This window comes from Anomaloglossus baeobatrachus, chromosome 2, assembly GCF_048569485.1.
Source record: "Anomaloglossus baeobatrachus isolate aAnoBae1 chromosome 2, aAnoBae1.hap1, whole genome shotgun sequence".
NCBI classification, from domain to species: Eukaryota; Metazoa; Chordata; class Amphibia; order Anura; family Aromobatidae; genus Anomaloglossus; species Anomaloglossus baeobatrachus.
This window is the reverse complement of record NC_134354.1, coordinates 764,524,855-764,537,419: the sequence shown is the minus strand read 5'-3', so window position 1 is coordinate 764,537,419 and position 12,565 is coordinate 764,524,855. Positions and strand designations below refer to the sequence as shown.

The 12,565-nt window shown below is 49.8% G+C and overlaps 1 protein-coding gene across 1 annotated transcript in view; it reads left to right on the top strand.

Annotated features, from left to right (window-relative positions):
- CLNS1A (chloride nucleotide-sensitive channel 1A) overlaps window positions 1-11,728 on the top strand; it is a 43,506-nt gene extending 31,778 nt beyond the window's left edge. Inside the window, exon 7 of the mRNA XM_075334693.1 lies at window positions 11,308-11,728. The gene's annotated coding sequence lies outside the window, so the exon portion shown is untranslated. The remainder of the gene's footprint in view (window positions 1-11,307) is intronic.
- Window positions 11,729-12,565: the final 837 nt, after the last annotated feature.

The window sequence follows — 12,565 nt, the reverse complement described above, 5'->3', positions numbered from 1 at the left end:
ATTGTTACCCAGAGTGCTGCGCAAGATAAGGGCCGACTGCCGCCGCGCCATCCTTGTCGCTCCAGACTGGCCGAGGAGGTCGTGGTACCCAGATCTGTGGCACCTCACGGTAGGCCAACCGTGGGCACTACCATACCGACCAGACTTGCTGTCTCAAGGGCCGTGTTTCCATCTGAATTCTGCGGTCCTGAACCTGACTGTGTGGCCATTGAGTCCTGGATCCTAGCGTCTTCAGGATTATCTCGAAAAGTTATTGCCACCATGAGACAGGCTAGAAACCATCCTCCGCCAAGATCTACCACAGGACGTGGAAGATATTCTTATCTTGGTGCTCTGCTCAGGGAGTTTCTCCCTGGCCTTTTGCATTGCCTACTTTTCTTTCCTTCCTGCAATCCGGGTTGGAAAAAGGTTTGTCACTCAGCTCCCTTAAAGGACAAGTCTCAGCGCTATCTGTATTTTTTCAGAAACGCCTGGCGCGACTTCCTCAGGTACGCACGTTCCTGCAAGGAGTTTGTCATATCGTCCCTCCTTACAAGCGACCGTTAGAGCCCTGGGATCTGAACAGGGTTCTAATTGCTCTCCAGAAGCCGCCTTTCGAGCCTATGAAGGATGTTTCCCTTTCTCGTCTTTCACAGAAAGTGGCCTTTCTAGTGGCGGTCACGTCTCTTCGGAGAGTGTCCGAGCTAGCGGCACTGTCATGCAAATCTCCCTTCCTGGTTTTTCACCAGGACAAGGTGGTTCTGCGTCCGATTCCGGAGTTTCTCCCTAAGGTGGTATCCCCCTTTCATCTCCATGAGGATATCACCTTGCCTTCATTGTGTCCTCATCCAGTTCATCAATTTGAAAAAGGTTTGCATTTGTTGGATCTGGTCAGAGCACTCAGGATCTACATTTCCCGCACGGCGCCCTTGCGCCGCTCGGATGCACTCTTTGTCCTTGTCGCTGGTCAGCGTAAAGGATCGCAAGCTTCCAAATCCACACTGCCTCGGTGGATCAAGGAACCAATTCTTGAAACCTACCGTTCTGCTAGGCTTCCGGTTCCCTCAGGGCTGAAGGCCCATTCTACCAGAGCCGTGGGTGCGTCCTGGGCATTACGGCACCAGGCTACGGCTCAGCAGGTGTGCCAGGCCGCTACCTGGTCGAGTCTGCACACTTTTACCAAGCATTATCAGGTGCATACCTATGCTTCGGCGGATGCCAGCATAGGCAGATGAGTCCTTCAGGCGGCGGTTGCCCACCTGTAGGAAGGGGCCGTTTTACGGCTCTATTACGAGGTATTATTTTACCCACCCAGGGATTGCTTTTGGACATCCCAATTGTCTGGGTCTCCCAATAGAGCGACAAAGAAGAAGGGAATTTTGTTTACTTACCGTAAATTCCTTTTCTTCTAGCTCTAATTGGGAGACCCAGCACCCGCCCTGTTTTCTTAGGGATTTTTGGTTTTTTCGGGTACACATGTTGTTCATGTTGAATGGTTTCAGTTCTCCGATGTTTCTTCGGATTGAATTTGTCTTTAAACCTGTTATTGGCTTTCCTCCTTCTTGCTTTTGCACTAAAACTGATGAGCCCGTGATCCCACGGGGGGTGTATAGCCAGAAGGGGAGGGGCCTTACACTTTTTAGTGTAATACTTTGTGTGGCCTCCGGAGGCAGTAGCTATACACCCAATTGTCTGGGTCTCCCAATTAGAGCTAGAAGAAAAGGAATTTACGGTAAGTAAACAAAATTCCCTTCTTTCACCGGCTGTTGTTGTAGACAGAGGTTCCGGTTGTTCCGGGTTTTGCTCTGTCTCTACTTGTGGGTGGATGTCCTCCTTCAGCTTTTGCACTAAACTGGCTAGGACTGGCTAGCAGGGGGTGTATATGCTAGGAGGGGGGAGCTACACGTTTGAGTGTAGTACTTTGTGTGTCCTCCGGAGGCAGAAGCTATACACCCATGGTTTGGGTCTCCCATGTCGGAACTATAAGAAAAAGAATTTACGGTAAGTAAACAAAATTCTCTTTTCTTCGGCGCTCCATTGGGAGACCCAGACGATTGGGTGTATAGCTACTGCCTCCGGAGGCCACACAAAGTATTACACTAAAAAGTGTAAGGCCCCTCCCCTTCTGCATATACACCCCCCGTGGGATCACGGGCTGCTTCAGTTTTATGCTTTGTGCGAAGGAGGTCAGACATCCACGCATAGCTCCACTGTTTTTAGTCAGCAGTAGCTGCTGACTATGTCGGTTGGAAGAAAAGTGGGCCCATATGGGGCCCCCAGCATGCTCCCTTCTCACCCCACTCTTGTCGGGTGTTTGTAAGGTTGAGGTACCCATTGCGGGTACGGAGGCTGGAGCCCACATGCTGTTTTCCTTCCCCATCCCCCCTCAGGGCTCTGGGTGAAGTGGGATCTTACCGGTCTCCAGGCACTGAGACCGGGCTCCATCCACAGACCCGGAGAACCTGCTGGATATGGAGCTGAGTATCGTCAGGGCAGGGCCCTGCTACATTAAGGTACTCTGTGTCCCCGTACACATCCCGCACACACACACCAGCATTGCTGGGAGTGCTAGTGCGCCGGGGACAACAGCGCGGAGCGCTTGTGCTATTATTCACTGCAGCTTAGCTGAGTTAATTTATGTGTTAGAAACTGCCGCGCCGGCCGCTGCGGGGTGTTTTACACTGTGGCGCGGCTGGGACTTGTGGTGCGCCGGGGACTTCCGCGCTGGCCGTGCACATCGGACGGCCGCGCTTATTACTCGAGTCCCCGGCTTTGCGGCCTAGTTTTCGCTTCGTTCCCGCCCCCAGCCCTGCCAGTCAGGGGAGGGGCGGGACGCTGTACAGAAAGTCAGCGCCGAGAGCTGGAGTCTGCTTTGCATTCTCCAGCCCCCTTCACTGGACACAGTGGGACGCCAGTTTCCCGCTCTTGTCTGGGGCACGCCCACGGCCCGCCCCTCTTCACAAGACGCCGGCAGCCATTCCTGCACGCAGTCTGGGCTGGAGAAGGGAGACGAGCTCTGGGCAACCAGTTACAGGATTCGGGCGACCACACACCCGCGTTTCTGCGGGCGGTAAGCAGCACCTGAAGTGCTGACCCCACTAATGCCATTTGTACTTTATGCATACATGGCTAGACTACAGCAGCAAAAAGCAAGGGTGCTAAGGCACAGGCTTTCTAGGCTGCTTGTATTGCATGTGCTGAAGTGTTCATTTGTACTTTATGCTGGTATGCTATACACTGCACTGTACGGTCGCTATTCTTGGCTATATACTCCTAGATGGCTAGACAACAGCAGCAAAAAAGCAAGGGTGCTGAGGCACAGGCTTTCTATGCTGCTTGTACTGCATGTGCTGAAGTGTTCATTTGTACTTTATGCTGGTATGCTATACACTGCACTGTACGGTCGCTATTCTTGGCTATATACTCCTAGATGGCTAGACAACAGCAGCAAAAAAGCAAGGGTGCTGAGGCACAGGCTTTCTATGCTGCTTGTACTGCATGTGCTGAAGTGTTCATTTGTACTTTCTGCTTGTATGCTATACATTGCACTGTACGGTCGCTATTCTTGGCTATATACTTCTAGATGCCTAGACAACAGCAGCAAAAAAGCAAGGGTGCCAAGGCACAGGCTTTCTATGCTGCTTGTACTGCACCACACGGCAGGTTCCACTGTCCCCTTTGTGTGCAATGCTCCCCTGTAGCGCTTGATCAGCCGGGGTCTCTGCTAGAGGTGGCCAAAGGAACCACCTGTGAACCCTGTCTAGGGACAGGGACGGAGTTGCAGTTTCGGCTGATAGATTGTCTGTGACTGTGACTAACATCTTAGAGACTTTGCAGTCCAGACGGACCATGGGCAATGTTGATACAATGCTCCCTGACCACCCTTATTTGGAACAAATCAGTGCTCCGGGGGGGGTCCCATGCATCCCAGGGCGCAGGCTCTGACACGGACGACAGCCTAAGCGAGCTCGCTGGGAGCGGCACTCGGCTTCATCACTGGTTAGGGTCCCAGCAGGACTCTCTGTATGATGAGGCAGACGTAGCTGATCAGGACTCGGATCCTGAGACCGCTCTCAATCCGGATACACCGGATGGTGACGCCATAGTGAACGATCTTCTAGCGTCCATCAATGGAATGTTGGATATTTCTCCCTCAGCTCCTCCGGTGGAGGAGTCAGCTTCACAGCAGGAGAAATCCTTTTTCAGTATCTCAAGCGTATATTGAGTACTTTTCTGGCCACTCTGACTTCAGAGAAGCAATCCGGAAACACCACACTTATCCAGATAAGCGTTCTCCAATCGTATTAAGGATACACGTTACCCTTTTTTCTCCCTGACGTGGTCAAACGCTGGACCCAGTGTCCAAAGGTGGATCCCCCAATCTCCAGGCTTGCGGCTAGATCCATAGTTGCAGTGGAAGATGGGACTTCACTTAAAGATGCCATTGACAGACAGATGATCCTCTGGTTGAATTCTGTCTATGAAGCTATCGGCGTGTCGGTTGCTCCGGCATTCGCAGCCGTATGGGCATTCCAAGCTATTTCAGCTGGTCTTGCGCACGTGGACACTGTCACATGTACATCTGTGCCGCAGATGGCGTCCTTAACCTCGCAATGTCTGCATTGCGACTTACGCTATTAATGCTGTCCTGCACTCTACGAGCCGTACGTCAGTGGCGTCCGCCAACTCCGTGGTTTTACGCAGAGCCTTGTGGTTGAGGGAATGGAAAGCAGATTCTGCTTCCAAGAAAGTGATTAACCAACAGAGGAAAGGACAGTCGAGGTTTCGGTCCTTCCCAGGCTCGGGCAGGTCCCAATTGTCCTCGTCCAAAAGGACTCAAAAGGCTCAGAGAGGCGCAGATTCCTGGCGGGCTCAATCACGCCCAAGGAAGGCAGCCGGAGGAACCGCTACCAAGGCGGCTTCCTCATGACGTTCAGCCCTCTCTCTCCGCATCCGCGGTCGGTGGCAGACTCTCCCGCTTGGCGACAGTTAGCTGCCACAGGTCAAAGACCGGTGGGTGAGAGACATTTTGTCTCACGTGTACAGGATAGAGTTCTGTTCTCGTCCTCCGACTAGATCTTCAGAACTTCCTCACCTCCTGACCGAGCCGATGCTCTTCTGCAGGCAGGAGGAGTGGTAATCCCTGTTCCTCCTCAGGAACAAGATACGGTTTTTACTCCTATCTGGTTGTGGTACCAAAAAACGACGGCTCATTCCGTTCCCTTTTGGACCTAAAACTGCTCAACAAGCACGTGAAAACCAGGCGGTTCCGGATGGAATCCCTCCGCTCCGTCATTGCCTCAATGTCTCAAGGAGATTTCCTAGCGTCAATAGACATCAGGATGCTTATCTCCACGTGCCGATTGCTCCAGAGCACCGGTGTTGGCTACGATTCGTTATTGAAGACGAGCATCTTCAGTTCGTAGCCCTGCCCTTCGGTCTGGCGACAGCCCCACGGCTTTTCACCAAGTTCATGGCAGCAAGGGGAGCAGTCCTGCACTCTCAGGGTCACTCTGTGATCCCTTACTTGGACGATCTACTTGTCAAGGCACCCTCTCTAGAGGCATGCCAACACAGCCTGAACGTGGCGCTGGAGACTTTCCAGAGTTTCGGGTGGATCATAAACTTTTCAAAGTTAAATCTGACACCGACCCAATCGCTGACATGTTCTGGCATGGAGCTTCACACTCTCTCAGCGATAGTGCAGCTCCCGCTGGACATACAGCGTTCACTACAGACGGGGGTGCAGTCTCTCCTTCAAGGCCAGTCACCCCCCTTAAGACGCCTCATGCAGAGGCAGTCCCTTTCGCGCAGTTTCATCTGCGTCCACTTCTATAGGACATTCTTCGCCAATGGGATGGGAAGTCGACGTCCCTAGACAGGAACGTACCCCCTTCTCAGACGGGCAAGGACTCTCTTCAGAGGAGTCCACCCTTCAGATCAATGTTCTGGAAATCTAGGCAGGGTATCTTGCCCTGCAAGCCTTCCAGCAGAGGCTGGAAGGCAAACAGATCCGAATTCAGTCGGACAACTTCGCAGCGGTGGCATACATCAACCACCAAGGCGGAACATGCAGTCGGCAAGCCTCCCAGGAAGCCGGCGGATTCTGATGTGGGTGGAAGACAGAGCATACACCATATCCGCAGCTCACATCCCGGGCGTAGAAAACTGGGAAGCAGACTTCCTCAGTCGCCAGGGCATGGACGCAGGGGAATGGTCTCTGCACCCGGACGGGTTTCAAGAAATCTGTAGCCGCTGGGGGAGGCCGGACGTCGACCTAATGGCGTCTCGGCACAACAACAAGGGCCCGATTTTCATGGCGCGGTCTCACGATCAAAGAGCTCTGGCGGCAGGCGCCTTAGTTCAGGATTGGTCGCAGTTCCAGCTACCCTATGTGTTTCCCCCTCTGGCACTGTTGCCCAGAGGGCTACGCAAGATCAGCTCCGATTGCCGCCGCGCCATCCTCGTCGCCCCAGACTGGCCGAGGAGGTCGTGGTACCCGCATCTGTGGCATCTCACGGTCGGCCAACCGTGGGCACTACCAGACCGGCCAGACTTACTGTCCCAAGGGCCGTTTTTTCCATCTGAATTCTACGGCCCTGAGCCTGACTGTGTGGCCATTGAGTCCTGGATCCTAGCGTCTTCAGGATTATCTCAAGACGTCATTGCCACCATGAGACGGGCTAGGAAGCCGACGTCTGCCAAGATCTACCACAAGACGTGGAAGATATTCTTATCTTAGTGCTCTGCTCAGGGAGTGTCTCCCTGGACATTTGCATTGCCTACTTTTTCCTTCCTTCCTGCAATCTGGTTTGGGAAAAGGTTTGTCGCTCGGCTCCCTTAACGGACGAGTCCCAGCGCTGTCTGTATTCTTTCAGAAGCGCATAGTACGACTTCCTCAGGTACGCACGTTCCTGCAGGGGGTTTGTCACATTGTCCCTCCGTACAAGAGGCCGTTAGACCCATGGGATCTGAACAGGGTACTAATTGCTCTCCAGGAGCCGCCCTTTGAGCCTCTGAGGGATGTTTCACTTTCTCGACTTTCACAGAAAGTGGCCTTTTTGGTAGCGGTCACGTCTCTTCAGAGAGTGTCCGACCTAGCAGCGCGGTCATCCAAAGCTCCCTTCCTGGTGTTTCACCAAGACAAGGTAGTGCTGCGCCTGATTCCGGGGTCTCTCCCTAAGGTGGTATCCCCCTTTCCTCTCAGTCAGGATATCTCCTTACCTTCCTTTTCTTCTCATCCAGTTCATCGATATGAATTGGATTTGCATTTGTTGGATCTGATGAGAGCGCTCAGAATCTACATTTCCCGCACGGCGCTCCTGCGCCGCTCGGATGCACTCTTTGTACTTGTCGCTGGTCAGCGCAAAGGGTCGCAGGCTTCCAAAGCCACCCTGGCTCGATGGATCAAAGAACCAATTCTTGAAGCCTACCGTTCTGCTGGGCTTCCGGTTCCATCAGGGCTGAAGGCCCACTCAACCAGAGCCGTGGGTGCGTCCTGGGCATTACGACACCAGGCTACGGCTCAACAGGTGTGCCAGGCAGCTACCTGGTTGAGTCTGCACACTTTCACCAAACATTATCAGGTGCATACCTATGCTTCGGCGGACGCCAGCCTAGGTAGAAGAGTCCTGCAGGCGGCAGTGACCTCCCCATAGGGGAAGGCTGTCTTGCAGCTCTAACATGAGGTATTTCTTTACCCACCCAGGGACTGCTTTTGGACGTCCCAATCGTCTGGGTCTCCCAATGGAGCGCCGAAGAAGAAGGGAATTTTGTTACTTACCGTAAATTCCTTTTCTTCTAGCTCCTATTGGGAGACCCAGCACCCGCCCTGTTGTCCTTCGGGATTGTTGGTTTTTTTCGGGTACACATGTTGTTCATGTTCAACGGTTTTCAGTTCTCCGATGTTACTTCGGAGTGAATTTGTTTAAACCAGTTATTGGCTTTCCTCCTTCTTGCTTTTGCACTAAAACTGAAGCAGCCCGTGATCCCACGGGGGGTGTATATGCAGAAGGGGAGGGGCCTTACACTTTTTAGTGTAATACTTTGTGTGGCCTCCGGAGGCAGTAGCTATACACCCAATCGTCTGGGTCTCCCAATAGGAGCTAGAAGAAAAGGAATTTACGGTAAGTAACAAAATTCCCTTCTTTTCTCTGCTGAAGATCTAGAAGCCATACAGACCTCATGAATAAGCTGGACTACCTGCAGCATGCCAAGTAGTCCTGTAATGATAACCTCCTGATGATTCAGTGGTTTTATCAAAACCACACTAAGCAGCCCAGTAAGTGACACATCACTGGAATCAGGATCTCTGCCCCTACATTATGCTGCTCTCAGATTAGATGTATTAAAAAAAAAAGCAAAAAGAGGAATAAATATCATTACTTACAGTAAAGATGCAACTGCAGCTGTACATTACCTAGGCCAAAAACTACTACTACAGCAGGATACAGCTAAGCCCCCACTAGGAGCAAATCACACACACTTCCAAACATGGATGGGACGTTTGCTGGATGATAAAACTGCACACTGATTGTTTGCATAGAGCGGTGTTCACACTGTGAGCAGGGCAGATCAAAGTGCGCCTGCGCAGGACCTCACTGTCGACTAGTGTAGATGACATAGAACAAGTCATCCATACTAGCTTCAGAAGAAGGATAAAGATGGCCGAAAGAGGAGGCGCGGGACCCGGAGAATGGAGACACCCATCCGACCAGTGTGCTCCACATCAACCGATGTAAGTATTATAAACTTCCGGTGACTGGTTCCCTTTAAATATAGCTTATCCATGTTTTATTAAAGAGCAGGGATAGTGTAAATAACGCCCATCCCTGACAACAAGCAACTCAAAGAATACATACAGTGCTGGCCAAAAGTATTGGCACCCCTGCAATTCTGTCAGAATTGGTAATACTACTAGTACAGATAATACTCAGTTTCTTCCTGGAAATGATTGCAATCACAAATTCTTTGGTGTTATCTTCATTTAATTTGTCTTCAATGAAAGAAAAAAAATTGTCAAAAAGCCAAATTGGATATAATTCCAAACCAAACATAAAAAAGGGGGTGGACAAAAGTATTGGCACCGTTTGAAAAATCCTGTGATGCTTCTCTAATTTGTGTAATAACAGCACCTGTAACTTACCTGTGGCACCTAACAGGTAATAATAAATCACACTTGCAGCAGGTGACATGGATTAAAGTTGACTCAGCCTCTGTCCTGTGTCCTTGTGTGCACCACATTGAGTATGGAGAAAAGAAAGAAGACCAAAGACCTGTCTGAGGACTTGAGAATCCAAATTGTGAGGAAGCATGAGCAATCTCAAGGCTACAAGTCCATCTCCAAAGACCTGAAAGTTCCTGTGTTTAAGGTGCGCAGTGTCATCAAGAAGTGTAAAGCCCATGGCACTGTGGCTACTTCCCTAGATGTGGAAGGAAAAGAAAAATTGATGAGAGATTTCAACGCAAGATTGTGCGGATGGTGGATAAAGAACCTCGACTAACATCCAAACAAGTTCAAGCTGCCCTGCAGTCCGAGGATACAACAGTGTCAACCCGTACTATCCGTCGGCGTCTGAATGAAAAGGGACTGTCTGGCAGGATACCCAGGAAGACCCCACTTCTTACCCCGAGACATAAAAAAGCCAGGCTGGAGTTTGCCAAAACTTACCTGAGAAAGCCTAAAACATTTTGGAAGAATGTTCTCTGGTCAGATGAGACAAAAGTAGAGCTTTTTGGAAAAGCCATCAACATAGAGTTTACAGGAAAAAAAAAGAGGCATTCAAAGAAAAGAACACGGTCCCTACAGTCAAATATGGCGGAGGTTCCCTGATGTTTTGGGGTTGCTTTGCTGCCTCTGGCACTGGACTGCTTGACCGTGTGCATGGCATTATGAAGTCTGAAGACTACCAACAAATTTGGCAGCATAATGTAGGGCCCAGTGTGAGAAAGCTGGGTCTCCCTCATAGGTCATGGGTCTCCCTCAGAGGTCATGGGTCTTCCAGCAGGACAATGACCCAAAACACACTTCAAAAAGCACTAGAAAATGGTTTGAGAGAAAGCACTGGAGACTACTAAAGTGGCCAGCAATGAGTCCAGACCTGAACCCCATAGAACACCTGTGGAGAGATCTCACAATGGCAGTTTGGAGAAGGCCCCCTTCACATATCAGGGACCTGGAGCAGTTTGCCAAAGAAGAATGGTCTACAATTCCAGCAGAGCATTGTAAGAAACTCATTGATGGTTACCGGAAGCGGTTGTTCGCAGTTATTTTGGCTAAAGGTTGTGCAACCAAGTATTAGGCTAAGGGTGCCAATACTTTTGTCTGGCCCATTTTTGGAGTTTTGTGTGAAATGATCAATGATTTGATTTTTGTTTCATTCTCTTTCGTGGTTTTTCATTGCAAGCAAAATAAATGAAGATAATAATACCAAAGAATTTGTGATTGCAATCATTTTCAAGAAGAAACGGAGAATTATCTGACAGAATTGCAGGGGTGCCAATACTTTTGGCCAGCACTGTAAATATCAGGAGAAAAGAGTTATTGCTTTAAGAAATTTATTGAATGTGGATGTACATGAAAGTGCCAAGTGCTTACATGAAAATCGCATACCTTTTACTCCGTTCCTCTTTTTTTGTATCAATTCCCTGGGGGACTCTGGGACTACATGTGCTAATATGTAATAGGGAAGAAATACCCCAGCATTTAAACTTAGTAGCCCAAAAACCACAATGGTTGTGTCCACAGTCACAATACAAACTGCAGGAGGGAGAATATAAGCAGTTAGAATAATTGTACAAGCTGCAGGCGGGAGAGTGCGAACAATAAGATTGCTACACAGAATGCAGGGGAGAGAGTATATAAACCAAAAAAAAGTCACACTCCACTCGAGGGGGGCCCGACGTACGTTTCGCGGGTATGCAAAACCAGTCACTCGTTCCTTCAGGGGGGAGTAGAAAGTATTTTACCTGTCACATATTAGCACATGCAGTCCCAGGGAATTGATACCTTTTACTCCGTTCCTCTTTTCTGTGTTTTTGTATGTGATTTTCATGTAAGCATTTGGCACTTTCATGTATTCAATAAATTTTATTCAAGCAATAACTTTTTTTTTTTTTTTCTCTTCTGATATTTATTTATTGGTCACCACGCACTATGGAGCGCTCCATCCATTCATGGTCCCCCTTTTAATACTGATATGCAATGTGCGGGCGATCACACAATCCTCATTAGCCAGTCCGCAGCTCTGACAACGTCATGTGACTGCGTTGCGTTAACATTTCCAGCACCTTCGTGCATATAACAAACCACTTCTTCTGTTTCCTCAGGTGCCGAGGATCCGCCGCGTTCGGCTCCAATCACTGTGTGCCACAGTCGTCGTTTCGTTAGTCATTCCAAGGATAGCCCACCGCGCCAAATCATAGGCAACAGTTTCTCTTTATAGACTGGAACTAATAGCTGCTAAGTGTGGATCCCAGCGACCCCGGACCCCCCACCCCCAAAGATACCAGACCCCCAGAATCTCCTTCAATCAATTAGGGACCGTAGTGCTTACTAGGACTATAGTCTCCAGTCACATCAGATTGGATTATCTGCTTTGTTTTTTGATAACCTGCTGGACCTTAATTTGGAAAATTGTCCCTTATTTAATAGGAATTTGGACTGAGGAGCAACGAGCACTCCTCTAAGAACCTGACAGTATTTGTAAGATGTTCTTAATATTGTCTAATAAACTAGGTTTTGTATCAAGTGGTGTCGAGACCTCTCTGTATTTATAGCCTCTGGCAATGGAAGGTGCAGCGGTGCAGTTCCCAATAGTGGTGGTCTCTAACCTGCCCCCCTTACAATCTTAAATTTTTCACCTATCCCATACAGGGAAATTTTTTTTGTTTTTCTTAGTGAAATACCTATTTTAAGGGAACCTGTAACCACTTTTTTTGGCCTATAAGCTGTGGCCACCACCACCGGGCTCTTATACACAGCATGCTAGAATGCTGTATATGAGTCCAAGCTGGGGGTATACCATAAAAAACCCTTTAATACCTACCTAACGGTCGCGCGGTGGGCCTTATGGGCGTCTCCGGTGCCGGCGCCGCCTGTTTTGACCATCTTTGTTCTCCTTCTCTAGCTGCAGTGCATGACTGCTCCGACGTCATCCACACTCGCCGGCATTCGGGTCCTGAGCAGGGCAGATCAAAGTATTGTAGTGCGCCTGCGCAGGACCGGCGAGTGTGTATGACTTAGACGCATCATGCACACAGGCGTCAGAAGGAGGACAAAGATGGCCGAAAGAGGAGGCGACTATATAAGGCCCACCGTGTGACCGTTAGGTAAGTTTTATAAAGTGTTTTTCTTTGTCGCTCCATTGGGAGACCCAGACAATTGGGTGTATAGCTTCTGCCTCCGGAGGCCACACAAAGTATTACACTTTAAAAAGTGTAACCCCTCCCCTCTGCCTATACACCCTCCCGTGGATCACGGGCTCCTCAGTTTTATGCTTTGTGTGGAAGGAGGTCACTGACGTACCTTGGGATGGAGTTTCATACCCAGCATGCATTAGTCGAGCTTCCGAGCGACAAACAGCTT